The sequence below is a fragment of the Ochotona curzoniae genome, unplaced genomic scaffold (genome assembly GCF_017591425.1).
Source record: "Ochotona curzoniae isolate NIBS_2020 unplaced genomic scaffold, NIBS_Ocur_1.0 contig_2210, whole genome shotgun sequence".
Taxonomy (NCBI): Eukaryota; Metazoa; Chordata; class Mammalia; order Lagomorpha; family Ochotonidae; genus Ochotona; species Ochotona curzoniae.
Genome location: NW_024465369.1, coordinates 33,862,888 through 33,889,502, shown reverse-complemented (window position 1 = coordinate 33,889,502; position 26,615 = coordinate 33,862,888). Strand labels below are relative to the sequence as shown.

Below are 26,615 nucleotides of genomic sequence, written 5' to 3'. Positions count from 1 at the left end.
AATTATAAAAATGGGAGGCAATGAAAACACCTAACACTTCTATACCTACCATGGCATCCGAAGGCAATCTTCCTGATAAATTATTTGAAGAGGAAGAAAACTTTATTGGGTGCTTTACCATTGGATTTTATTTCCTACAAAAGAACTGTAATATCAACCTAGGTTACAATCAGCATTGAAGATGCCAAGCACCTTGCAGCTAAGCCTCCACTTGCAGTGCCGGCAACCCATTTGGGCTCCAATTCAAGTCCCGGCTGTTCCACTTCCCATCCAGCTCCCCGCGCCCTGTACATGGGAGAGCCACAGGAAACTCTTGGCTCCTGGCTTCTGATCAGCCAAGCTCTGGTTATGACAGCCATTTGGAGAGTACGCCAGCAGGTGGAAGATCTCTCCTTCTTTATGTCAAATCTGCCTTTCAAATAAAAATAAATATTTTGGTTTTTTAAAGAGGCAATAAATCACAAAGAACACACAAAAATCCCCCCCAAAAAAAGTCTTTAAGAATTTTGCATTGAAGTATTAACAACTGTTTACTTAATAAACATTAAGTATGTGCTCACAATATCACAATCACCAGTTATGGATGTTATAGTTAGTCCTCTAAGATTTGACCTTTAATGAGTAATTCAACCCCAATGCTGCACATAATTCCAAGAAGTAAAGTGAGCAGTATAGCATCAAATACTAAGTGCTCCTACTGATGAGTCTGCTATCTTGGGCTGGGGGCAGGCCAGGCTAGGCAGGGCTACAACACCGGCTGGCCTGCATGTGAACTGGGTTAGGTGGAGAGCTACGCTAGGATGACTGACTGTATGTACTGTGCAGGCATGAGCCAGAATAAGGGCAGGTGGATTTGGGCTTTACCGCAGCTTCAGCTGGCAAGGGCTGGAACAGAGGACAAGTCCTATTAAGCTAGACTGCAGAAAAACTTTGCCTTTGTCCAATACGCTTCATGCGACTTTTTCCTCCTGTCTTTCCCCATGACATATGGTGACTGCACAGCGCCATTCTTCCGATAATTTGGACATGTGTGAACTAAGTGCCTGGGAGAGAGACAGAGACAGTGCGTGGAGAGTGCAAGATCCAGGAATCGGATTGGGCCAAGAAGGGAAACTGTGGGCTCCCCTCTGTAGGCTGCAACTCCCACTGGTGAACATGAGAACCAGGACTGGGAGGTGAACCTGGCTAGACAAACAGTGGCACCCACTGGCGTGAGTGTGGGCTAGAGGGTGGAGTCAGTTGGGATGAGTTAGGTTTCAATACCCAATCATGTGGATGAGAGCTGAATGGGAAGTGGGACAGACCAGACCATTTCCCAGTACATGCTGGCAGACACAGAAACCAGGACTAGAGGGCAGCCCAGTTGGAGTGATTGGGGGTGACTCTGACTGGGCTACAGCTCCCGACAGCAAATGAGGGCTGACTGTGTGAAAGGCAGTGTTGAGCTGAGCCACAGCATCCATTTGTTTGTGTAAGAAATGGGGTTGGAGATAGATCTGACTTAGAAATTTTAATTACCAGCGTGGACATAGGCTGATGTGAGTGACAGAATGAACTGGGCCCTGTACAGGTGGGCTCACACACAAGAGATAGGACTGAGATCACCTGAGATTTGTTTGAAGGTTCCCTTCAACTAAAACTGCTAAACTCATAACTACAAACATGCAGAGTGGCAGGACACGTGGTCTGAAAATGGAGTGCATGTGTCAAAACTGGGACACCTCAAAGGCTTTGATGGAGCAGTGGATGGCATACCTGGAAGTACATGGAGGATATGTCAGACTATTGGAGCCTGCAGAGAACATCTGGTACCAAAGCAGAGAAAGGAGGGCAGAACAAATTGGACAACTACCCCAGTAGAGAATGACAGCAAATTTCTGGGTGAATCCAAACTCAGAGATAGGCTGTGTCAGCCAATGGGCCTTGGAAGGATATTCTCATCCTTGCAGCTGCAAGAACAGCATCTCAGAACTATCAAAACCACTTACGCAGAACCTGTGGAACATGCTCCATATCAGGGACCCTGGAATAACATCAGGTAGCCTTTCCCCATCCCTGGATATTGAGGCAGTTGGGTTTCTGGGTGTCACTTCTCCCTTCCCCCAGGTACATAAAGAAAGAAAAGAAAATGTGGAAACAATGGTCTCACCCACTTTCCCCTGATCCTGGACCCTTCCCACACTAATCAACTATGTAAATGTCATCAAAACTAAAATTTAAATACAACACTAAACAACTAGCATAGAGGAAACAAGCCCTCAGCACACAAGAGGACAGAGGAGATATTGATTATTTCATTTCTTAATTTATTCACTTTCCCCTAATGTTAGTATTTCTTAACTTTTATATTGACAATGAACCTTTCACATATACTTGCTACATTAGATAGTCACTTCTTGGACCCAATACCCACACAATACATTCTTTGTACCTCACTTACATAATGATATGCCCTCAACTACATACTCATTAGATATTCAATAAATGAATAAATGAAAGTTTTTCCATAAAGCCAACAACCTGGCTTCATAAGGAAAAAGAATACTTTCTTTGAGCCATCATCAACACTCACAATGTTCTTTCACAAAAAAACCAACTGGTGTGTTTCCAATTGCTTGGGGTGGGGTGTCCAACCCAGAAGGACACTGCTCTCTGTTGCACAGGAACCTGGGGAATGGTTAGGAGGCAACCCTACTTAATTTCCCACATATGAAAATGATGGCTAGGGCCTAGCAGCGTGGCCTAGCAGCTAAAGTCCTCGCCTTGAACATGCTGGGATCCTATATGGGTGCCAGTTCTAATCCCGGCAGCTCTACTTCCCATCCAGCTCCCTGCTTGTGGCCTGGGAAAGCAGTCGAGGACAGCCCAAAGCCTTGGGACCCTGCACCTGCATGGGAGACCTGGAAGAAGTTCCTGGTTCCGGGCTTTGGATCGGGGCAGCACCAGCCATTGTGCTCACTTGGGGAGTGAATCATCGGACGGAAGATCTTTCTCTCTGTATATCAGACTTTGTAATAAAAATAAATAAATCTAAAAAAAAGAAAATAATGGCTAAATAAGTTTGTGCTTCTAAAAATTATGAATGGAACAGAACACTGCAGAGTACAAATAAACAAACTTTGCCTTTGTCCAATACATTTCATGCGATTTTTTTCCTCTTGCCTTTCCCCATGACATATGGTGATTGCCCAGCACCATTCTTCAGATAAATTTGGACATGTGTGAACTAAGTGCCTGGGACAGAGAAAGCATACAAGGTAAAAAAAAAAAAAATGAAGTCTTTATATGGAACTAGCTCTAGACCAAGAGATTCTACAATAATTAAACACATAACTACACACAATTAAACACAACAACAAAGAACTACTGAACCTTGAGTCTCCTACCAGCATCTGAAAAAGCTCTAACACACATATACTTGAGCTATTACTTTTGTGTCATGCATGGGATTTCCTTAGACAGAGCTGGACTGAGTTTCTTCGTTGCTTTTGATCAAAAAGCTAATACCACAAGGCTGCCCCATACAGTGTGAACCCACTTCATTTTCTCTAAGTCAGTCACTTAGGAATGAAAACAAAATAGTGGGGGAAAACAGAGATAGGAAACAGTGGGGGACCTTACTTCCTGACTTCTCAGAGCATTTTCTTTGGTTATCTAGGCATGGGGGCTGACACGAAGGCTTTGACCTCCCTGGGAAAGGTTTTAAGGTTGAAGGAGGAGGACATTTTTGGAAGAAGATGTTCTCTCACATCACTGTGAAGGGAATAGCTTCATCTCTGAGGAAATTACAGAAAGCATCTCCCAGGTGCCCTCCCAGCACAGGGCATGAACAGCGGCCTCCTTGTGTCGGAGGGTGTTCTTGTCTCAGGCATCTCCTCACTTCCCACCTCAGGGTCTCATATTCATTTCTCAATTTCATGCTTGTTGACTCCAATGCAGTCCTGCAGGTTTCAATTTTTACCAGTGTTGATAAGAATCAAACGTATACTCTACTTGGGCTATATTATTTTCAAGTGAGTATTTTTTCATGTAGATTCTACATAAGGAGGGTGAAACTGGATAGTTTCTTTTTCTAATATATTTATTTACTTATTTATTTTTCTTATAAAGGCAGATTTACAGAGAGAGAAGGAAAGACAGAAATATTTTTCATCCACTGGCTCACTCCTGAAATGACCGAAACAGCCAGAGCTGAGCTGATCCAGGAGCCAGGATCCAGGAGCTTCTTCTGGGTCTTCTACACAGGTGCAGGGGCCCAAGGTATTGGGCCATCCTCCGTTGCTTTCTCAGGCCATAAGCAGGAAGCTGGATGGAAATTGGAACAGCTGGGACACAAACCAGCACCTATGTGGGATGCAGTACTTGGATGTGGAGGATTAGCCAACTAAGCCAATACACCAGCCCATAGCTTATTGACTTGTTCATTAGATTATTTGGCTAACAGATTATAGCTGATACTACTTGATTATTGGATAGGAACAGAGAGAATGGTGGCTTGAGATGAAGCTTAGGGTGCCTGCCTGCACTCCATATCAGAGTATCTAAATTTGAGTCCTGGTTCTACTCCCAGTTCCACTATCGCACACCCTGGGAAGCAGTGGTAATGACCCAAGGACCTCAGTGCCTGCCATCCATATGATACAGAGTACATTTTCAGCTCCCAACTTTGGTCTCAGCCCAGTCCTTGCTATCACAGGCACTTAGGCAGCAAGTGTGCAGATGGGGGCTCCATCTCTCTGCCTGTTAAGTAACTAAATAAAAAACACTTTTGAAAGAGAACTTTGGCAGGAGGAGGGGGGGCGAGTAGCACAATATATAAACCACAAGTTTTAAAGATAGACAGTGCTAGTTTAAATCCCAATTCCTTCACTTTAACAGTCATACAACATTAAGCAGGTCCCTAATCTCCCCAAGTCTCAGTTTTCTTACAATATACATACAGGTTCTCAAGAGGATTAAATGAGTCAAGATAGAAAAGGCGCCCGTGTAGCACAATGTTAAGTCCGCAGTAATTAAGGCATGTAGCTAATTTGATGTTTCTTGCTAGGTCATTTAAGAGTCAACATTTTACATACACTTATATACCTGCATATATGTATACTTAAGAATGGAAACAAATCACAAAGTATACAGAGCTAGGAAACTCACAGACACTTGAACATGCTTATTGACACATGGTAAATGCAAACGCTCACACTCTACACAAGCATAACCTAACACACAACTAAGTCATCTTCCTTACACACCCTAAGGTGGTTTTTCGGTTGACTATTCCAGCTATGTGGTTCTATCTGCCACTACAGCACACAGACGGGCCAAACACGTCAACCTGAGTCAACTTTAAAAATGCTTCTTAGTTGCCTGAAACCACAAGAAATTGAGACACTCCCCACCACCACCACCACCGCAGCATGTTCCAGGATGCCAGGAGAATCTGGTGGCCAAGTGCCGGGTGATGGCACATGGCCTTGCTGCCAGTCCTCAGCGACTCATGCATTTTCCGGCTCTACCTGGACGGGATGTGTGCTGAAAGCAGATCTGTCATCCATGTCACTCTAATCTTTCAGGTCCAACTGGTCTCCAGGGTCACATCCTCAAGCCTGTCCAGATGACTCATCACTCAACTGGGAAGCAGGAAGTGCTCCATGTAGGGGGAGGAAGTGGAAAGGACGCCACACCTCAGACAATGCCCTTCTTACCCAAGCAGTGTTGTTATTCTCATCTACCAGGCAACACCCAAACAGAGCACGCTTGCAGTCCCACCCTCAGCAAGGGAGATGTGACTGGGAGTCTATTCCAGTGTCTCACATCTCGGACATCACATGTGACATCCATCCTGCTGCTGCTGCACCGTGGCAGACCCCATAGCAGACCCAGGCCACCAGGACATTAACCTCAAAGCAGAGACAGAAGCCTCTGTTGGTGAATGCTGTTGTTTCTGTTGGCAGTGACACTCGGCGGCACAGATGTGTTGTCTGTGTATTTATGTAGTAATGCGTGTGTATGTGCAACAAGGTTGGGTCACTCAAGGGAAGACTTTTGCTGCCAAGATTGTTTGCTATTGTTAAAGCATTTGCATATTTAAAAAATAATGTGTCTGGGTCTCCTCAAAGACATACTATATTTCATGGGGTGGGAAGTAAACTATTTCAGTGGGTCAGGAGATACCTGGCCTTTCACTTCTATCCAAAAGATCGGGGGGATCTGAAACATCACCCTCATTCAATGTGTGGAGGAGTTAGGGGATCAAGGAAGACTTTGGAAGTGTAACACTTACTTTCATCCCCTTTCCACCCTAATACGCACATTCTAAGCTGGAAACTTTCGAGCAATGAAATACCAGCTAGCCATAGTCCTTGCTTGGCCTCATTTACTCACTATACTGAAAAACTGACATTTTAGTTGGAAATAAAATGGTTAAGGAACTTTTAAAAATATATATATATTTATTTTTATTGGAAAGACAGAGAAGGAGACACAGAAAGATCTTCCATCTGCTGGTTCACTTCCCAAGTGGCCGCAGTGGTTAGAGTGGAGCCGGGAGCCAGGCGTTTCTTCTAACCCCCTACGAGGAGGCAGGGTATCAGGGACTGGGGCTGTCTTCCACTGCTCCCCAGGGCACAAGCAGGGAGCTGGATCGGAAGTGTAGCAGCCAGGACACAAACTGGCACCCATATAGGATTCTGGGTATGCAAGGCAAGGATTCATTGACCAGGCCATAGCACCAGTCTCAGGAACTTTTTAATATCAAAATTATGGGGGGGGGGGATTATTTTCATTTTTTTGTTTTGGGTTTTTGCTTTTTTGTTTGCTTGTTTTAGCAATTTTCAGTTGGATTTTTAAAAGATATTCAATTGCCTTAGAAGGCAAAAGAAAAGTGTTTTGGCCCTACCATACATGTAAATCAAGATGGAGCTCTTGGCTTCAGCCTGACCAGGTACCATTCTATCTAGGAAATGAACCAGCCAATGGAAGATATCTCTCTCTTTCTAACTCTAACTTTCAAGTAAGTAAATAAATTGGCACACATGTGGGATGCAGAGTGCCAGCACCACAGGGGAGGCTAATTCCTCTCTGCCGTGTCAGCTTCCAAAAGCTATATTTCTTGATCTCATTTTATGGTGAGAGCATGAGGATTATTATCCCATGGCCAGGAAGAAGTAAAATCTCATTTTAAAAAAATTTTTTTTCCAACCCTACAAAAATGCAAGGCCTCAGAAAATTGGATCAGGCCTCAGAATTGTTTCTCTCCACAGAAATCTTTAGTAAAAGGCTAAAGATTTATACATTCTGAAGAGAAATGTTGACGCTAGTCTGTCTGATACAAAGGCCATTCACTTCCTACCATGGAAATGGCCCCTTCTGTGTATGACAAAGCTTGTATATTACAGGACATGTTTGTACTTGGTGAACAATTGAAAATGAATGCTGTATGAAGATTTTAATCACTGCAGCCACAACTTCAGTAATCCAGAGGCCATTACACCCACCTCCTAATCAACTGAACTCAGTTAAGCCCTGAGAGTAAGCTCCACGAGCCGCCAGAAGGAAGGTGACAGGAGTTCCATCAGACAGGGCAGGTGGACGGCGAGGTTCTGACTGTACACTGCTTGCTGCCTGGGGGTCATTTTACTCTAGCTCTTAACAGCCGTGTCATCCCCAGCCTGCCACAGAGAGAACACAAGATGCAGGGAAAGCGGGAGTTTGTCCAGGCAGGAATATTGAGAACTGCAATGGAGAGCAAGAGCAAGACAGGAACACGATGTGCTGGTGCCATTCCTCGTGAAATATCCCTTGGACCCAGCACAGAAACTTGAGCAGCTGCCAGGGGAGGCTGAGAGACAAGGCTCAAGAGGAGACACAGTCATCACTCTATGGGAAAGTGAAATTTAACAACTTAGCAACGCTAAGGAGAAACAACACGATTTATAAAAGTTTCTCCCAAAATATTTGGATTCTCTCCTATTGAAAACTGTAGAGTACCTCATTTCCAGGAGATGGTAAAAGTTGTTGGGGACTTTTTTTGCAAATGAACATGCCCTTTCAAAGTGCTCCCGACTCGCTGACACGAGTCTCGGAGCCTTTCTGGAAGACTGCATTCGCCCTGTCTTGTGTTTTATCAGCACCCTTTGCGGCCGTTGTGGCCTTCATCTATAAATCAAGGTTTTCATTAAGAGCAGTTCTCTTCCTCTGTCTTCATAATTGATGGCCAAGCTTAAACACACATTTCAATCTCCCCTCTCCAAGTTCAGAGCAGGATGACATGCTATTTTTCTAGAACCATTAAGCGACAGTGTTCTGAGCACCTGGGAAAGATGAGATCCAGACATGATGTGGGAATTACTTCATCTCTGCATTCAGGGCTCTGGCTTCAACCTTGGGGCCATCCTCTAACCGCTTCTGTCAAGAGCATGGGACACTATAGACTTGGCTGTTGACACATGGATGCAGCCAAGGGAAACAGCCTGTGATCCAGCTTACAAAAGCTTTCTTCCCTTCAGTTTTCTCCAAATATATAAAGATGAATAAATTATCGCGGGCAACTGCATTTTGTAGCCAACACATGCAGCCACCAACTAATTCAGGATTAACCTCTTCATGCAGACTTTCCCTATCAGTAAACAAAAAATAAAAAACTGGATAAATGCAAATAATATCCAAGAGAAGTGGCAGACAATAAACGGCTTTTTAAAAGTTTCTCTTTAATAGTGGTATGTCCTCAGGGAAGCATAACGGGGGCCCTAATTTACAGGAAAGAGATTGGGGAGTGAGGGAGGGAAATGAATGAATGAATGAAGTGTCTTGAAGAAGAAAACCATGTAGGCAGGAAATGTTTCTCTACTCTTAAAATGTCTGGTCAAAAAAATACATATATCTTTAACAAAAACTTTAAGGAGATATTTTTAAAAACTGTAAAGGACACATAAGCAGTGTATGAAGTAGCATGTAGTGATTAAAAGTATACATGTCATAATATTCACATCAAAATTAAATATATCAGCTTCTTGAACCATTTATCACCTCTTTTTGAAAACTTTCCAAATCCTCCCCTCTGGTTTTAAAAAGCAGAGAAATATATCTATCTAAATACAAAGCATATAAGAAAACAATGAGAAATACAAAGTACTATCATCACCCTACCAAGCAGTAGAATACAGAACTTCTGCATAGCCACAACCCAGCATTTTGATGCATATGGCCAAAGGGCCATGTTTCTTTAATTTACAGAGGGCTCCTAAAATCTTACGAACTACAGATCTCACCCAAGAATGCTAGATTAAGGATATGAGTCAGCCACTCTCATAAAATAACAATCACCAAGAAATATCTTTTAAATGCTTAATTTTACTCATGATTAGAGATACAGAAAAAAATAACAAATAATACACCTTACTTTTACTGGCAAAATTTTTAAAATTTGAAATTATTGATGTTAAAGAAATATCAAAACACGTATACTCATAAATTAAGACAGGATCTCTCTAGACTGAATTTAAAAATACTTTTCAAACTTTAAATTTCATATCATATCTATGGGTCCAGAGATACAGATGCATTCCATAACAGTACCAAGATAGGAATATTGTGATAGCCCTAGTGGCTAAATCCTCTGGGATCCCATATGGGCACTAGTTTTTAATCTGGTTGCTTCACTTCCCTTCCAGCTCCCTGCTTGTGGCCTGGGAAAGCAGTATAGAATGGCCCCAAGCCTTGGGACCCTGCACCCACATGGGAGACTTGGAAGAATCTCCTGGCTCCTGGCTTCAGATGGGCTCAGCTCCAGCCATTGAAGCCTCTTGGGGAGTGAATCAGCAGATGGAAGATCTCCCTGTCTGTGTCTCTCCTTCTCTCTGTAAATCTACCTTTCCAATAAAAAAAATTAATATCTACCTCTCCAATAAAAATAAATAAATCTTAAAATTACCAAGATACACAGAAGACTGTCCTACATGGCACTACTGAGAACACAATCTAACAAAATTGTCCATGAAGTTACATGAATTACAGAAATCATTCAGTGGAAAACTCTGCAGCATAATGTGGCTGACCTGTGGGGACTTGATGAAAGGATCTCTGAGATATACAAAATGTAAAAAAAAAAAAACCCAGAGAAGATGAATGGCATGTGGCTCAGTTACATGGTATAGTGCCACTGCCTGTTAGGCCAGCAGCCCACATAAGCACTGGTTTAGGTCTCAACTGCTCCACTTCTGATCCAGCTCCTAGCCAATGTGCCAGGGAAAGCAGAAGACAGCCCTAATGCTGAGCCCCTGCCACCTATGGGAGACCTGGGTAAACTGCCTGACTCCTGGCTTTGGCCTGGTCCAGCCTCAAACTTTGTGGCTGTATAGAGTGAACTACTAGATGGAAGATCTACTTCTCTGTTTTTCTCTTCATCTCACTCTGCCTTTCAAATAAATAAAACCAATCTTCAAAAAAATGCATGGAATAATTATATTTATGGATGCATTTAAGTTCTAATGTTTTTAATGTATATTGAATGCTCAGACCAATTCATTCCAATGTATACATTAAAAAAACAAAGTTTTATGATGTCTATAATTCTGTGGGTTTCCTGACCAATCCATCTTTTAGTTAACATCTGGGCTTGCCCTCAGGTGGCTACACTCAGCTGCAGATTTGGTTAAGACTGGCTGAATTCATCTCTCCATGGTCTCAAACGATTTGGTTGAAATATCTGCAGGGGACCATAGGACTCTTCAGTTTTGGTGTCTTCACACAACAGAGATCACACTCTTAGAGGTCAAGAGCCTAAGTTCAGGGCCTTTGTTGGTCAACTCTCAAGCCAAGTAAGTCCAGTAGAAATCCTTAAGTCTATACAAGCCCTAGGACCAGTCTAGATTAAAGAGGAGAAAAACAGACTACCCCACCTGATTGGGAAAATTGCCAAGAACCTGTAGTCATATATAATTTGCACATATACATTTAAATATCTATGTCTGTATCATCTTTACCAAAAATGTTATTGAAAAAAAACCAATGGACACAATATCCTCTGAGAACAGGAGTTGTGAAAATGGATGATGAAAGAAAAAAAAAAAAACAGACCTTACTATTCTAGCATTTACACACTCACACCTACCACATGGGCATGAGGCCTGGGCAATGTCTTAGGGTGCCAGGCTCAAGCTGGCTCTCCGTACTCGGCCTGCTGGTCTACTGTCACCATCCTGAAAGTCCTGATTTTGTTTTGAACTTGTGTTTTATAAGTGTATTCCAGAACTGCAGTGGATCATGCACAAAAACCAGGACAAAGCAGGAATATCTGCTGTTCCCTGCCATCTCGTTTTGCAACCGTGCTCCCAATATCCCAATAGCACAGGACTGCAGTGAACTCACAGTGCATGGGAGTGCAAGATGGCTTGAGGAAGCAATTGGTAAGCACAGCATGTTTTTAGGTGAGGAAATCAGTTGCTACTCATCCCCACAATGTACTAGTATTAGTGAAGAAACGCTACCAAAGCCTTTCTCATCATGTTCCTCCCACGGACTGGACAACCAACCCCAGTTGCCAAAAATAGCAAAAGTAAGGAAAAGGATAGATAGGGCAGCACATCACTTTTTTTCCTTTTAACTAATCCTTCCTCATCAGTAAACTAAAGATAGTGTTGGTAGAAAAGCTGAATCTGTTTAGAGCTTGGTTTTCCCTGTCTTGATGTTACTGAAATATGTATACATGCAGCAGATATGGAAGAGAAAAATATGCAATTCTGGTGATTGTGCATATAAGTTAAATGTTCTTATGTTTATACTTAATCATTGGCATTACACCATAGAAAGATCAGCAGGAATTTTATGCTAATAAACTGAAATCTGTTTTTATTTACTTTGAACAGTATTAAATAGCAACTAAAGAGTAAAATGATGAATTTAAGATAGAGAGCAAACAAAAGAAAAATGCTTTATATAGTAACGTTAGAAGTAACATTTTCATTCCTTCTGAGAAAGAAAGCAAGGACCCCTACATGTTTATTTGTACTGTGTCCCATAAATTATGTAGTCGGCCTTGTCTGTAGGGCTTGAAATTGCGTATTTATGTCCTACATTTATTTATTAAAAAAGATATTTCTTCTCCGCCTACCTTCCCACTCATTTACTCTATGGTCTGTATGCTACCCTTAATTCAAGTCATCATAGATCTATCTTTTTTAAAAGCAAAAGCAAGGAGATCCAGGACATGGTAGCCAAAACACAGGTACCTAATGAACAAACACCTTTAATAAACAAAGGCACTTTTTCATACTATTACCCTTTCCCCCTTTTCCTTTTGTAGGCAAATATCCTCCCTGATTTATAGCACTGGAACTGCAGCACAATGAAATTAAGCAAGAATAATACACCAGATTAAAAATCCAAACCCAATTCTATGACCTCAATTCATGACAGCGGCACTGTCAATATAAATATTTATTATCTCAGGGACCGTGCACACAAGGTCATCTACACCACCAGGGAAGCTTGGCTGATTGGTGCATATACATCACCTCAGGAAATGCAGGAGACCCGCAGAGGTTATTTACAGGGACATCTTCTTGGAAAATTAACACAAAGAGGATTTCTCGTGTTGCATTCACTATTACAGTGTCAGCATGATATAGCTATAATCACTAACATCTTTATTAAAGTTGAAGGGGGTATCGTTTTTATATTTATTTCCTATATTTTTTTCATCTTTAATACATAAAATTGCATGTTTATGGGGTGCCATGTGATACTTCAGGAGAGGCATACACTATGTGATGTTCAGAGTAAACATATTTATCTCGCATATGACAGCCAGGTATGTTACTCTGAATTTTCAATAATGTAACTTTTTCCTGTAAAATTTTTTACTTCCTTTAATTTGAAAGGCAAAGAGAGCTCTTCCTATTCTGGCACACTCCTCAAATGCCTCCAACAGCCAGAATCGAGCCAGGCCAAGATCAGAACTCAATCTGAGTCTCCTAGACCATACTGAGTCATCGCCTGTCACCTGCCAGGATCTGCATCAGCAAGAAGCTGGAAAAAATCAGAGTTGGGGGCTTGGTGCGGTAGCCTACTAAAGTCCTTGCCTTGAACATCCCATACGGGATCCCAGTTCTAATCCTTGGTGGCTCCACTTCCCATCTAGCTCCCTGCTTGTGACCTGGAAAAGCCTTGGGACCCTGCACCCAAATGGAAAACCGGGAAGAATCTCCTAGCTCCCTGACTTCAGATCAGCTATTTAAAAAAAAAAAAGATTTACTTATTTTTATTGCAAAGTCAGATACACAGAGAGGAGGAGAGACAGAGAGGAAGATCTTCTGTCCTATGATTCACTCCCCAAGTGAGTGCAACGGCCAGTGATGTGCCAGTCCAGAGCCAGGAGCCAGGAACTTCCTCCAGGTCTCCCACATGGGTGCAGGATCCCAAAGCACTGGGCTGTCCTCGACTGCTTTCCCAGGCCACAAGCAGGGAGCTGGATGGGAAGTGGAGCTGCTGAGATTAGAACCAGCGCCCATATGGGATACTGGCATGTTCAAGGCGAGGACTTTAGCGCTAGGCCATGCTGCCAGGGCCTCAAGAAAGGCTTTCGGAGGATTCTGTTTCCACAAAAAGCTAGAAAGTGAGAGGAGCATTGCATTACGTGGAGCACTCCAACCCCTCCTCTGGGTGAGGTGTCAGATGGGAAGCACAGGTGTCACATAGTGAACTCCTGCCAGTCGCATCCCTGCAGTCTGGTGACAGTCAAGCCCACAGGGAAGCCCTCTGCCCTCTTCCTTATGGCTTCACTCTCTCCCTTCTAACTCTAACATGTGTATGCGTGACGTTCATTTTCTTCATCCTCAGTGCCTTGCATCAAATCCAGTATTCAGTAGATGCTTGGCTAGCACATGCTGATATGAGTCAGGCTAGCAAAACTGTGTGTCAACTCAAGGAGACCGTATGAATGGAAAACTATGCCGGAGTGGATAGTTTGAATATTGTTGCTTGGACAGCAGCTTGGACAGCATGAGGAGCCAGAGCAGACACAGGAGGCATTTGGTGTGGCAGGCTCTGTCTGTGTATCCATCCATCACACCACTGTACCAGGCACTGGTTGCTTTCTGGGGGCTAAGGCCTTGATTGCATTAGCTCTTTCCTCCCTGCAACTGCTCAGGATAGGGTTATTTGTGACCCTCATTTTAGAACAGAGAAAAGAGGTTGAGGGAGCTGATGTCATTTGCCTGAGGACATAGAGCTGGCAAGAAAACCAGGACTGTTGCCATGATCTGGCCAGGTGCCACTTGTGATCTGAAACACTGCCCTGCCTCTTTCACACTGCCCAGGCCTGGGGAGCCAGAGGGAGGGCACAGCGGCTGGTGGGTAGGGGAGAGGGTGGAAGAGAAGTGATCAACATGCAACTGCTCAAAAAAGGAGACTAGGGCAGGGAGAAGCAGCGACAGCCAACCCCAAAGCCTGGAAGGTAAAATGTTGTGATGTCAGCTATATTCTTCAAACAGCTCAGCCAAACTCACTCACTCTGTCTGCCTGTCTGTCTGTCTCTCTCTCTCTTACACACACACACACACACACACACACACACACACACACACACAAGGACACGAGGATCTTCAAAAAGCACACGAGAATGCTTATTTGGGGGGCTAGCATTGTGTTGCATCAGGATAAGTCACCGGTTGCAACATTAGAATCTAAAACTGGAGTGCTGGTTCCAGCCCCAGCTGCCTGCTAATACACCTGGCAAAGCAGTGGAAGATGGCCCAAGTGCTTGGACCCGTGACACCCATTTGGGAGACTCAGATGGAGTTCTAGGATCTTGGCTTCAACTCACTCCAATTACCTGGGAAGTAAACCAATAGATGGAAGATCTCTTTCTGTCTCTCTCCATCTCCCTGTCACTCTGTCTTCAAATAACAAATAAATCTTTTAAAGTGTATATCATGGGAAAAAACTGCACATGATTTCTACGGAAGAAGCTTAGCCTTTAACTTCATTTTCCCACACACTTTCTGAAGTCCCTGCACGTGCACATTCATCTCTTGGTATCTGTGGGCTTGGATCCAGGGCCTCCCACAGTTGCTGCACTCCACAGATGCTCAAATTCTTGACACATCCGGCATGTTTACAGGTAACCTACACATCCTCCTACATGCTTTACAACATCCGGACTACTTCTAATGCTTAGTACTACCCAAGTGCTAGATGAATAGTTGTGCAATATTATTAAGGAGAAAATGTCAGGGAATACATCTATATTTGTTCAATTCAGATATGATTTGTTTTCAATATATCTAATATATTGCTGATTGAATCTGAAAAAATGTAACCTGGATAAGAAGACATGACTGTATACACCAGTATACAAGCATATGTGGGTTAAGCTGTATAGATAAGTATATGAGTATATGTGAGTATACATGTGCACACAAGCATACAAGTACATATGGAGACAATTGTATACACACGTGAGTGAATATATTGGGGAATGGGTAGATTTGGGAGAGGGTGGCTCCATTTCAGTTTTTTTTTTAATTTTTGGTTACTTTAATAAAAATGATTAGCAACATTTTGAGTCTGCCACTTTAGACATGGGTTAAGTCTAGACAAAGGGCTTGGATAAGGGAAAAGAAAATCTGAAGCAACAAGCAGATATCAAGAAAGAGAATTGGAGGGAGATAAATTCCCAACTGCGCTAAACAATGTACTCACCGAGCCCAGACCCTGTGTTTAAACTATTATGCACAAGCCTGCAACTGCTACTGTCAATCATTTGCCTAAGGATTCTTTTAATTTTCCTTTATTTAATTTGCACCTTGTTCACCACTCTATCTGCCTGGATAAGGAAGCCTTTCAGAAATGAGGGGAAACGACATTGAGGGCAACAGTGATGGTGCAGCTCTAAAGAAAACAGTAACTTTCCAAAAAGCAGTTTGAAAACTGCAGCTTTCTCCCTTGTATGTGCCTCTAAGCAGATGTATTTAGTATTAAATGTCATACCTGATCATTTTGCCACATTTCACCCATTATATACTTGTAGAATATATAATGAAGAAGAAAGTAACTAGGTTTTTCTTTTTCAGAATATTTGTACCAGGAAATTCTATGAACTTTAAGCAAACCTATGCACAGGCAAAAAATAGCCTGCAAGCAAATAAACTAAAACCCACAACAAACGGCAAAAGGCCCCCAAATTGAGAGGCTGTTTTCGTTAACACTCATTTCCTTACCACTTACCTCTGGGCAAGGTCTCTGTGCTCTCTCCAACACTACTGGACAAACACTTGTAGCAGTGAGAGAGAGAAAACAGTGTGGGTATACACAGAATTAACTTCACTAATTACGCACACACACAAAATCATGATACTCCTCGGTGATACATTTCCCTCAAGCTCCAAGCAATGTTTTGGCAGGGGAGGTGGGGAGGGATCTAGAGCAGGGCAGATGGAAATCAAGACCCAAAGCATTTCTCCAGCAAATTCACTGGGACCGCCCAGAAACACACATGATAGAGGAATATACGGGACAGTCAGAAATCACAGGGTAAACATACAAAAAAGAAAACGTTGGTATCCTGAAACAAGGTTCTAAGATGCTATGGACTTATAAGAAACAACTAGAGGAAATCCATAAATTTGTAAGACTATTTAAGAATTTTTAAAGCAAAAGAAAATTTTAAATAAAAAATAATAAAACATGAATAAATTTTTATAAAGCAGTAACATTTCAAAAACTCACTCAATTGATACCATTAGCTGAAATACATGGCTACTTATGTCACTTTCAAATATGCTACGAATAAGATATTCTCATAAGCATCAAATTTTTTTTTAAGATCATGAATTATATTTATGGTAGATTTAATGGACCTGAGTCAGCATGGTGGTATATCAGGCTAATTCTCCACCTGCAGTGCCAGCATCACATATGGGCGCTGGTTGGAGTCCTGCTTGCTCCACTTCCAATCCAGCTCCCTGAGAACGGCATGGGACAGCAGTGGAGGATGGCCCAAGGCCTTGGGCCCCTGCATCCATGTGGCAGACCCAGAAGAAGCTCCTGGCTCCCACCTTTCCACTAGCCCATTGAGGCCATGTGGGAAGTGATCCAACAGGTGGAAGATCTCTGTCTCATTGTCTTGCCCTTTCTCCCTTTCAGTAACTTTGAATTTCAAATGAAATAAACCCTAAAAGCAAAATCAGACATGTACACTAACTACTATGAAAAGGAAAAAGTATACATATTTGCTGGAATGATAACCAATAATTAACATGTGATCAAATCCCTCATGAATTAGTAAGTAAATGCCAATATACATATAAATAACATGTGTCAAAAGAGGAAATAATCAACAAAGTAGATAAGAAACCAATTATCTCAGTAATCAAAGAAACACAGTTACAAGAAGAGTGTCAACTATACTAGATAGGTAGGTAGGTGGGTGGGTAGGTAGGTATGTACGTAGGTAGACAGGGATGCCTGCCACATTAGCCAAGGTCAGGCTTAACTTAGGGTGTGCTCAACTACTCCTGGTGACAAAACAAGAACTAATGAAAGTTCCCATGTTCGTATTTACCAAAAGTCACAAAGGTTTTCATACTGTTCAAACTCCAAATTCTTCTCCTGGGAATTGATCCTAGAGAAATCATCCTTGAAGTATAGTCTAGGCACACAGGAAGACTCCGGAGATTCTCAGCGGACTTTGAGTACAAAACTCACAATACCAAGAAGACGTTACCTGCCCTTTGGGAACTCTTTCTCTCGCACTGCTTCTGTGGAATTTCCCAATGTGACATGATGGGATGCAATGCCATCGTTCTGATAGCTACAAAAATGTGTGCCTGTTTGGAGGATGATGAAATCTGGGCACAATCCTCTATCTTTTTTTCACATCATACTTTCAAAACCTAGGCCACGGGCCCAGCACGATGACCTAGTGGCTAAATCCTCCCTTTGCAAGTACCAGGATTCCACATGGGTGCCAGTTCATGTCCAGGTTGCTCCACTTCCCTTCCAGCTCCCTGCTTATAGCCTGGGAAGGCAGTAGAGGATGGACGAAAGCCTTGGGATCCTGCACTTGCATGGGAGACCCAGAGGAAGCTCCTTTTCCTGGCATCGGATTGACTCAGCTCCAGCCATTGTGGCCACTTAGGGAATGAACAAGTGGATAAAAGATCTCTCTGCCTCTTCTTCTCTCTGTAAATCTTTCTTCCCAATAAAAACAAATAAATCTTCAAAAACTAGGCTGCATGGGCAACCTCTAATCATGAAGGCTTTCACAGCCTCACATACTCTTTTAAATTCTGATTGCCATTATCACTTACATCTGGCAAAAAACTCTAACCTGGAGAGGAAAATTGCAGTTGGAAATTCAACACATCCCAGGAAAGAGCAAACATGCTCAATCATTGTGCCTCAGTGTGAGACCAACAGGCAGGTGCTTGCCCAGGAGGTGAGCATGAAGGGGTATAGTGGGGGACTACAGGGCACTGTTTCTTAACCCTGGATACCCAGGAATCCCATTTGGGACATTTGAAGAAGCTTCCCAGGTCCCCCAGTTTCTAAAGATTCCTCTTTCATTGATCTAGGAAAGACCCAGACGTGGGATTTTAAAAATCTCCCCAGGGATCAGCTTCATGGTATGATTGGTTAAGCCATCACCTGTGACACCAACATACCATATCACAGCACCATTTTGAGTCCCAGATGCTCTGCTTCCAATCCAGCTCCCTGCTCATGCACCTGGGAAAGCAGCGGGAGATGGCCCAAGTGCTCAGGCCTCTGCCGCCCATCCATGTGTGAGTCATGGATGGAGTTCCAGACTCCTGGTTTTGTCTAGACCCAGCCCTGGCCATTACAACCCTTTAGGAAGTGGATTAATGGATAGAAAGATTTCTTTTTCTCACTCTTCTCCATTACCTGCCTTTCAAATAAATAAGACTTTTTTTTAAAACATGAAAAGCTCCCTAGATAATTCTAATGTGCAACCAGCTTTAAGAACTACAAGTACAAATAATGAAAGATACCAAATACTTCTTCAGCTCTTCCGAATAATATATTTTGGTACAATACAAACAGTTGGCCTATATTTTATCCTTTCCACTCACATAATTTGTGGTTCTGTCTTCTTTATTTTGCAAACCCAAAGGGGAGTGGCACACTGAAGTTGTCAGCCAAAAAAGCAAACAAATATTCTATCAGCAGGTACTTGGACCCCTCTGGGCATCAGGGCAGAGCTGACACAAGAGTATCTGTACAGTAATGTAAAACCAGGAAGCTGGAGAGTTCTGCCAAGAAGGCACCCAGCAAAGTGGGCTTAAACCAGGAACAGATTGCAATTTCTGCCCTAACCACTGGACCACATCAGTAGCCTTTGGAAGGTATGTCTGACATTTAATGGTTGGGGTTGGCCAGCTCAAAGCCCTGAGGCCTATAAGACCCACCCACAGCAAGACAGAGAGGATCTGGAGAGGCCCATGTCATGACAGGATTTCCAGCTGCTCCTTCCCCAGTGGCCAATGCTGTGTCCCAGTGACTGGATCTTAACCATTCCAGGGCAGCCTGGAGACAAGCAGGAGCAAGCGGAACTTGGCCCTGGAGCACACCAAAGTTCTGTGATCACAGGACTTTCTGCACATCAAGAGCTTAGCAACCCACCCCTGCCCACACCAAAAGCTCCTTATGAGTCCCACGTCCTTCCAGTTTCCCCAAGGAGATCTGCCTTTGCCTGCAGGACCTATTACATCCTCCAGATGATGACTGAACAACAAAAGCCAGAATCAGGCATTTGGAAATACAACCCATGACACAGTCCGAGGACAGGCTGAGCTTGCCCCAGGCCCAGCCAGCCAGCCAGCCAGCCACAGAGGTTGGGGAGAGGGTACCCCACCACTGTCTGCTGGATAAGGCTGCTGCAAACACTATCATTTGCCAAACTGACCCCGATCCTTTGGGGATAGCAAAAAGTAGCCTTGTGAGCACACAGACATCCAGTTCCAGACTTCTCTGGCTTTGGGTGCAATGAGATTCTGGGAAGAGATCTCTCCTGTCTTCCCCCATCATCCCAGCACACAGAATCTATTCCAGTGGCTCACTAACTCGGGTTTGTATGCAGTTTATGTTTTCTTTGTGTTTCTGCTTGTCTGTCTTCTCCACCAGACTGTAAACCACGAAAAGGCAGACGGGCCGTGTACTGCACCTGCACATGATGGGAAGCAAGTGTGCAGGCTGCATATGACAGAAGCTTCTTAGAGCTTCTTAGAGAGGAAGCTTCTCACAGTGGTCTCAATTACCACAGAACCAAGCCGCTATTCTAGAAGGCACAAAGCCCAGTGGGATAGCCAAGGCAGTGCAGAGGGCTGCTTGAGATAAACATGCCAAGAAGAGGGTGGGAGTGAGGGTCAACAGGAGGCCAGCAAGCACACTGCCAGGGGAGGCCCTACAGTACCCCTGGTAACAGCAGCAACTCCCAAGAGGCCTGAATGTCCATTGCTCACTCCTGGAATGGACAGTGCACAGAGAACTTGTTAAGAGCAAAACTCCTGGGTCAGCACTGCCCTGCCTCCTACCAGGAGCTGCCACCACGTGCTTCCAGACTTTCCTGGCACCTGCCAGCCAAACCTTGATTTGCTCAGAAGCCCAGATCTCCTCCTGAGTGATGTAACTTGGGGAACAGGTAGGGCATCCCACTATCAGTAATGTAACAGACTTGTCATAGACACCGAGGACCTTCCAAAGTCTGAAAGCAACGGATGCGTTATCAGCTGGGCATCCAGAGCGTGTAGCCCCAGCGTCTGCATTCTTGCCACCTACACCACACAAATATGCTCTTAGAGGGGCACAGAGATTTCATATGGAAGTGATCAACACAATTCTGCCTCTTTCTGCACAGCCACATTTATCATCTAGAAACGTATCTCACATCACATGGCCACACAAGCGTCCTCCAAGGATCCTCCGCTGCCCGACAAAGCCGAGCTGCCACACACCTTCTCCCTCACACCCCTCACACACATACACACACACACACCACAAAGAGGAAATCAAATTAGGCCTGTACCAGGGTGCATATTTAGGTCTGGTGGAACATAATTAGGAAAGCCAGGGATGGTTTTGAGAATAATTCCTCAAACCCAGGGCAAAGTGTGAGACGAGTATTTCTCCACCCTCCCATCCAGCCCAACCAAGCAGAAACACCCGTGCTACCTTGCAGAGCCCTGTCCCGCTCGCTCTCTGACTCTCGAGAGTCCTCAGGCATCCAGGGAACACTGACGCTTTATCCGGACGGCAGAAGGCATCTCCGTCGCTGGCACCTCCTGTGGGGATCTGTGACAGTGTCTCAGTGCACAGAAGCCACTGCTGCTGGCTCCCCAGGAAGGCTCAGGCAGTCCCCAGCAATAGGGGGAAAAAAAAAAGGAAGTCTTTTTTTCCCCAACTTCACTTAACTCTTGAGAATTTCACTCCCTTCCTTTCTGGATTTCAATCATTTTGCCATTCCTTGGCAAAGCCTGAGGCCAGGGAAAGGAGCAAGACCCCACTGCAGACTCAAGGTTCAAGTGATCAGAGCAGGCTTCCGGTCGGTTTTAAAGTCTCAGAACTGTGCGGACAGTGGCCAGAAGGCCAGCCAACAGGATGTGTGTGGCTGGAGTTCCTGGCATGGAGTCTTGGCTTTCATGTTTATTTTTGGATGTATTTTTCTTGTTGCTTTGATGCAAATTTCTGGCCGGGGAAGTAGCCCCACTGGTCAAGCTCCTGGGCAGCCAGGAGCCGGAACAGGCTGCAGAACAAGGAAAATGCAGGCCCCTTGGTATGCGGACTGTGGCCACACCTCAGGTGAGGGTTTGGGTCCTGGGGCACTACCTGGCAGCCTGGGTGGTCCCCGCCTTCGACACCCCCAAAGCAACCAAACTATCATCCCAAAACGCCCAGCCACCTACCACTGAAGCCAGAGACAGGCACCCTGAAATGGTTAGCATGCGAAACCCAGACAAACCCGCGTACCAGCCGGGTGAGATGTTTGTGTTCTGAGATGTTATGTTTTCAGCATTTCATCTGCCTGACAGCCGCAGACAGACAGGAGCACCGAGCCTACTCAAGTGGGGGCAGAAGCCTCTGGAAGGTCTGTTATTCTAATGTGGTTTTCAAAGCACACCAGCAAAGACCCAGCAACTGCCAATGCCTATGCAACAATTCTGACTCTCAGAGTGGCTTGAAAGATTATTCAGGGAAAAGAGCTTTTCCCCTCTGTATTCTAAAAGAGACAGCAAATAGAAGTAACTAAAACGCTTTTTAGTTCCACAATTGCCAGCATACCTGGTCAGATCATTCAAGGAAACAAAGCTACTCTGAAAATAAGGGACTAGAAACCAATAAAACTGCATTTCTTCAATTTTTTTTCCCTCGGAGAACTATCCTTACTTACTGACTGCTTTCTTTTCCCAAGACAAGAACACACTCTTACTCCTTCTCTTGATCATTCAGTTTTACATCTCATAAAGCATAAAATGGATTTCTGATTGGTTAAGAATATTTACCAAGGCCACAAGACACACTGGGGAATAAACCCATTTGTGGCAATCATGACGTGCAAGCAGCTTTGTGAAATGGATTTCTCTGTCTGTCACGAGCCTTGTCTAGCACAGCTAAAAAGCTGCTTTTGCCGTGCTTCAAGTCAGGCCACAAATCTTTCCTAGTGCTTTATTGTTACAGGCTCTGTGAGTTCATTCTGATGTTGAAATTTTCAAAGCGTTTATTCACTACTATGCATTATTATGTTGAACATGCTGAAACATGGTTCACTGCAGAGGGAAATTTTTGCCATAATATTGATGCAGTTGAACTCCAGGGAAACAGGTGCTAGGCCACTAGTGCATGCGCCTTTCGGTAATGACCTTTACACATCTGCCTGAGACTGCTTCTCTGATCTGTTCTCCTAAACACGAGGGGCCCTTACTCCTGTCACAGTTCACGTCTGTCGGACATTCCCGCCCCTAAATTACACCAGAGCCTGACAACATCCTCACACAGGCACAACAGTGGGCAGCAAGTCAGGAAGAGACGTAGACAACACACACGCGCGTGCGCACACATACACACGTCAGAGAAGAACCTTTGTTGATGTTCTGAGCCCTGGAAACCTCCTCAGAGGAGAAATTCATGGACTTAAATAGAAAATCAGCTTTACACTGATTGTATCAGTGGTATAGTATATCAAACTGGCATGCATTTATACAAATATGTTATTATGTGAAACTGATTTGTGCTTATCTAGGATTTTGCTATATAAAACATTTATTTATGTTTATTATATTTAGCTCCCATCTGCCATAAATACCCATAGTCTCAGATCAACTACTGACCACAGGTCTAAAGTTCCAAGCTGTCATTTAACCTCCTCACTGGGGGGCAGAAAACGCCACTAGGGTCAAAGTGTTTAAATCATACATTGTAATTGTCTCAAGAACTAAAAGTGGCAGAATACTTTCAGGAGATTTTTAATTTTATTCTGTACGTAATTCAGAAACACAACTCTAATCTCACTTTCTTTAAGTGTGAGTTGTGTGTGTCTCCCAATTTGCCAATCTCTTTTCCCTCCCAAGATGTGACTGAAAAATAAAGTTGTATTGCTATATTTTATTAAGTTCTAATATTTAGGAAGCATTCCTGACCAGCTCTGAAGCAATGGATCCTCATTGCTGGAAGCTAGGAAGATACACCCCCAACTTCCAGAGGCAGCAGTCCAGTGCCCTCACATCTGACCATAAATGGACAACTGGAATATGAAAAGGGGGCTGGGCAGGAGCGAGTTGTCATTAGGAAGGTGCACAGTACACAGGAAAGCTCCAAACTGCAGCTTCAGCTATATCCTTGGGAATTTTTTTTTTTTTTTTTTTTTGCTGTACTTGTAAGTGGATTAAATAAACCTTCTGGCTACATTTATGAGAATGAATTTCTTAAAATACTTTGGGTGCTCCCATTTGACTTAGAAAATCATAGACAATGAAAGGACAAAGCTGAATGGATCTCCTATGGGGTTCTCAGAGTCCCCACCCAGGAAAAGCGAGGGAACACCTTGGACCTGGGAAGGAAAGAAGCACCCCTGCTTTGTGCACTCCTGCAGTCCCAAGTACAAGATATAAAACACGACCTTCACTCGGCGTGTTAGGGAGCCACTTTTAGGTTCTGCTAGGGGCTGGTGACTAACAGCCATACTTTTCAGATGGAAATAACTTAGAATCCTCATGGGAGTGTTTTCACTTTCCATGCCTCTATATGAAATCAAGACACACAGACAAAAAGTAACTTTTAAAAAGTTTGTTGAAAATGCACATTATGAGAAAATTATGTATGGATATTCATTTTTTGTACCAAGATGAATGGAATTTTTAATTCCATTTTCCCCTAGTGTTGGGCGGGAAAGACACATAAGGAGACAAAGGTCAATTAAAGAGCCCCTGCCTTGAAATGAACCTGAAATCCTACCAGCTCTCAGTTTTACATTTAGAAGCTCTGATCTCACAGTGATGTGGGCTCCTAAGCTTTGCCAAGAACAGAAGTGTTTTCCAGTTTGCCTTTCTGCTGCCTTCTTTCTGTCGGTCTCACAGTGCAAGGGTCCTGCTACCTGACTCCAAGCCCTTCCCTTTTGTTTTTGACTGATAGATCTAACTGGAATTTCAGTGGACAGTATAGTTTGGATTTTAATTTTGATAACTGATGCATTTACCAATACAATGGATGGACAAATGATAAACTCTACTACATGAAGCAAAGTAAATCTTCCGGTTCTCAAATATCTTATTTATAAAGGAACAGAATACACGCCATCAACAGATTGCCACTATTCAAAGAATGTAGGCAGGATTATGTAATGGTAATGGTGTCTTCCACTCTGAAATTGCATCTTGACTTGCTTGCTTATCTCATGCCTGCTGCGAGTCAAACAGAATCCCTTGTCCTGACAGCAGCAGTTCTGTGGATCACATACATGGATATCTGACACACTGGAACCACTCAGCATTTGTGGAATAAATCAAAAATAAAATAAACATAACACAGGCATCTTTTTTGCAGGAAGCACTTTAGAATCACACGATCTCCAAGCATCATCATGTACTATCGACGCACAAGCAAGGCCACTTGCACAGTTCTGATTAAAACCTGCTCCGTGGTGGAACTGATGGGGTTTTCATCATCATGCAATGCTGATGGGGCGCCTAACTCACGTTGACCTGGGTTCCAGGAACTGGCGAATAAAGACAAGGATCTCACTCACCTCTCCACATGATGAGACAGCAAACCTTATCCACCCTCTCGGGTCTGGAAGACTCCCTGGGTCCTCCTTGAGGACAGCCCTCCAGATCCACCGCCTCACTTGTCAATTTCCCCATAAGGGAAGGACCAGTGGAAAACATCACCGACACGGGCTTAGATATAACTAACCCAGGAGAAGAAGAGCACAGCCAACTGACACCAAGAAGCTGCCAAGGAGCTCAGTGTCACCCCTAAGTGCTTTCTCGCCAAAAACGTTCCACTCCATCCAGGTAAGCTTCGAGCCCTTACATTCCATTTCTAGGAATCCGTGGGCCAGAGGTGTGGAAACAGATCCTATGAGGAAATCGAAAAATCTTGACTGAGGGAGAAAAGTGGCCTGACTTTTTTTTAACAAGTCAATCTCATGGGCAGTGAGAAGAGGAAGGAGGGAAAAGAGCAAGGCTGACATGTTACAGTCACCTGGAGTACACGGTGGTGTAGCGGAGCATGATTTGAAAGGGGGAAAAAATAAAAAGAACAGCTACAAAAGAAAACTGAGGGAAGCAGGCTTCTGTTGCAGCAGCTCAGATGTCCCCGGAGATGGCCATGTCCATGTCAGAGCGCCTGGGTTCCACTCCTGTTTCCACCCCCAGTCCCAGTGTCCTCATGCACACCCAGAAGGCCTCAGGGGCTAGCTCAAGTTCCTGGGTCTGTGCCAGCCACGTGGGAAGCCAGGATTGCATTCCAGGGCTGCTGGCTTCGACCTGGTCCAGACCCAGCTGGTGTAGCATTTAGGGGAGTAAGTCAGTCCATGGGAGCTCTCTTTCTCTGTGCCTCTCTCCAGCTTTCAAATACTTTTAAAAAAGTTATAAAAAATTTTTAGAAATATTTTTTTATTTTTACTGATAAGGCAGATCAACTGAGAGGAGAGACAGAGAAAAATCTTCCAGGTGGCCACAGTGGCCAGAACTGAGCCGATCCAAAGCTAGGAGCCGGGAGTTTGTTCTAGGTCTCCCACATGGGTGCAGGGTCCCAAGGCTTTGGGTCATTCTCTACTGCTTTCCCAGGCCACAGGCAGGGAGCTGGAAGGGACACGGAGCAGCCAGGACACAAGCTGGCATCCGTATGGGATCCTGGAGCTTGCAAGAGGAGAATTAGCCATTTGAGTCATTGCAGTGCACCCATAAATTGTAAACATTAAGAAATTCATGGAATGTTTGGGGAAATCAGAAACTATATGCCGAGTGTTAGGGGATGTTAGGGCACTGATAGTTTACGGATGGGCTCATCCTGCAGGTGTCTGTGCGCATGGCGAGCACACTGCAGATCTGCAGGGATCCATGGACGCCGACACGGCTGTTTACTGGAGTGAGCACACCACAAGACTA

General features: G+C 43.9%; 1 protein-coding gene and 1 non-coding gene across 3 annotated transcripts in view; both read right to left on the bottom strand.

The window, feature by feature from the left end:
* RAPGEF4 (Rap guanine nucleotide exchange factor 4) overlaps positions 1 to 26,615 on the bottom strand; it is a 295,713-nt gene that overhangs the window by 201,438 nt on the left and 67,660 nt on the right. The gene's annotated exons all lie outside the window — the stretch shown is intronic.
* LOC121150991 lies at positions 7,194 to 7,310 on the bottom strand. Its single transcript, XR_005883083.1, has one exon. It is a non-coding gene; the product is annotated as a U5 spliceosomal RNA (small nuclear RNA).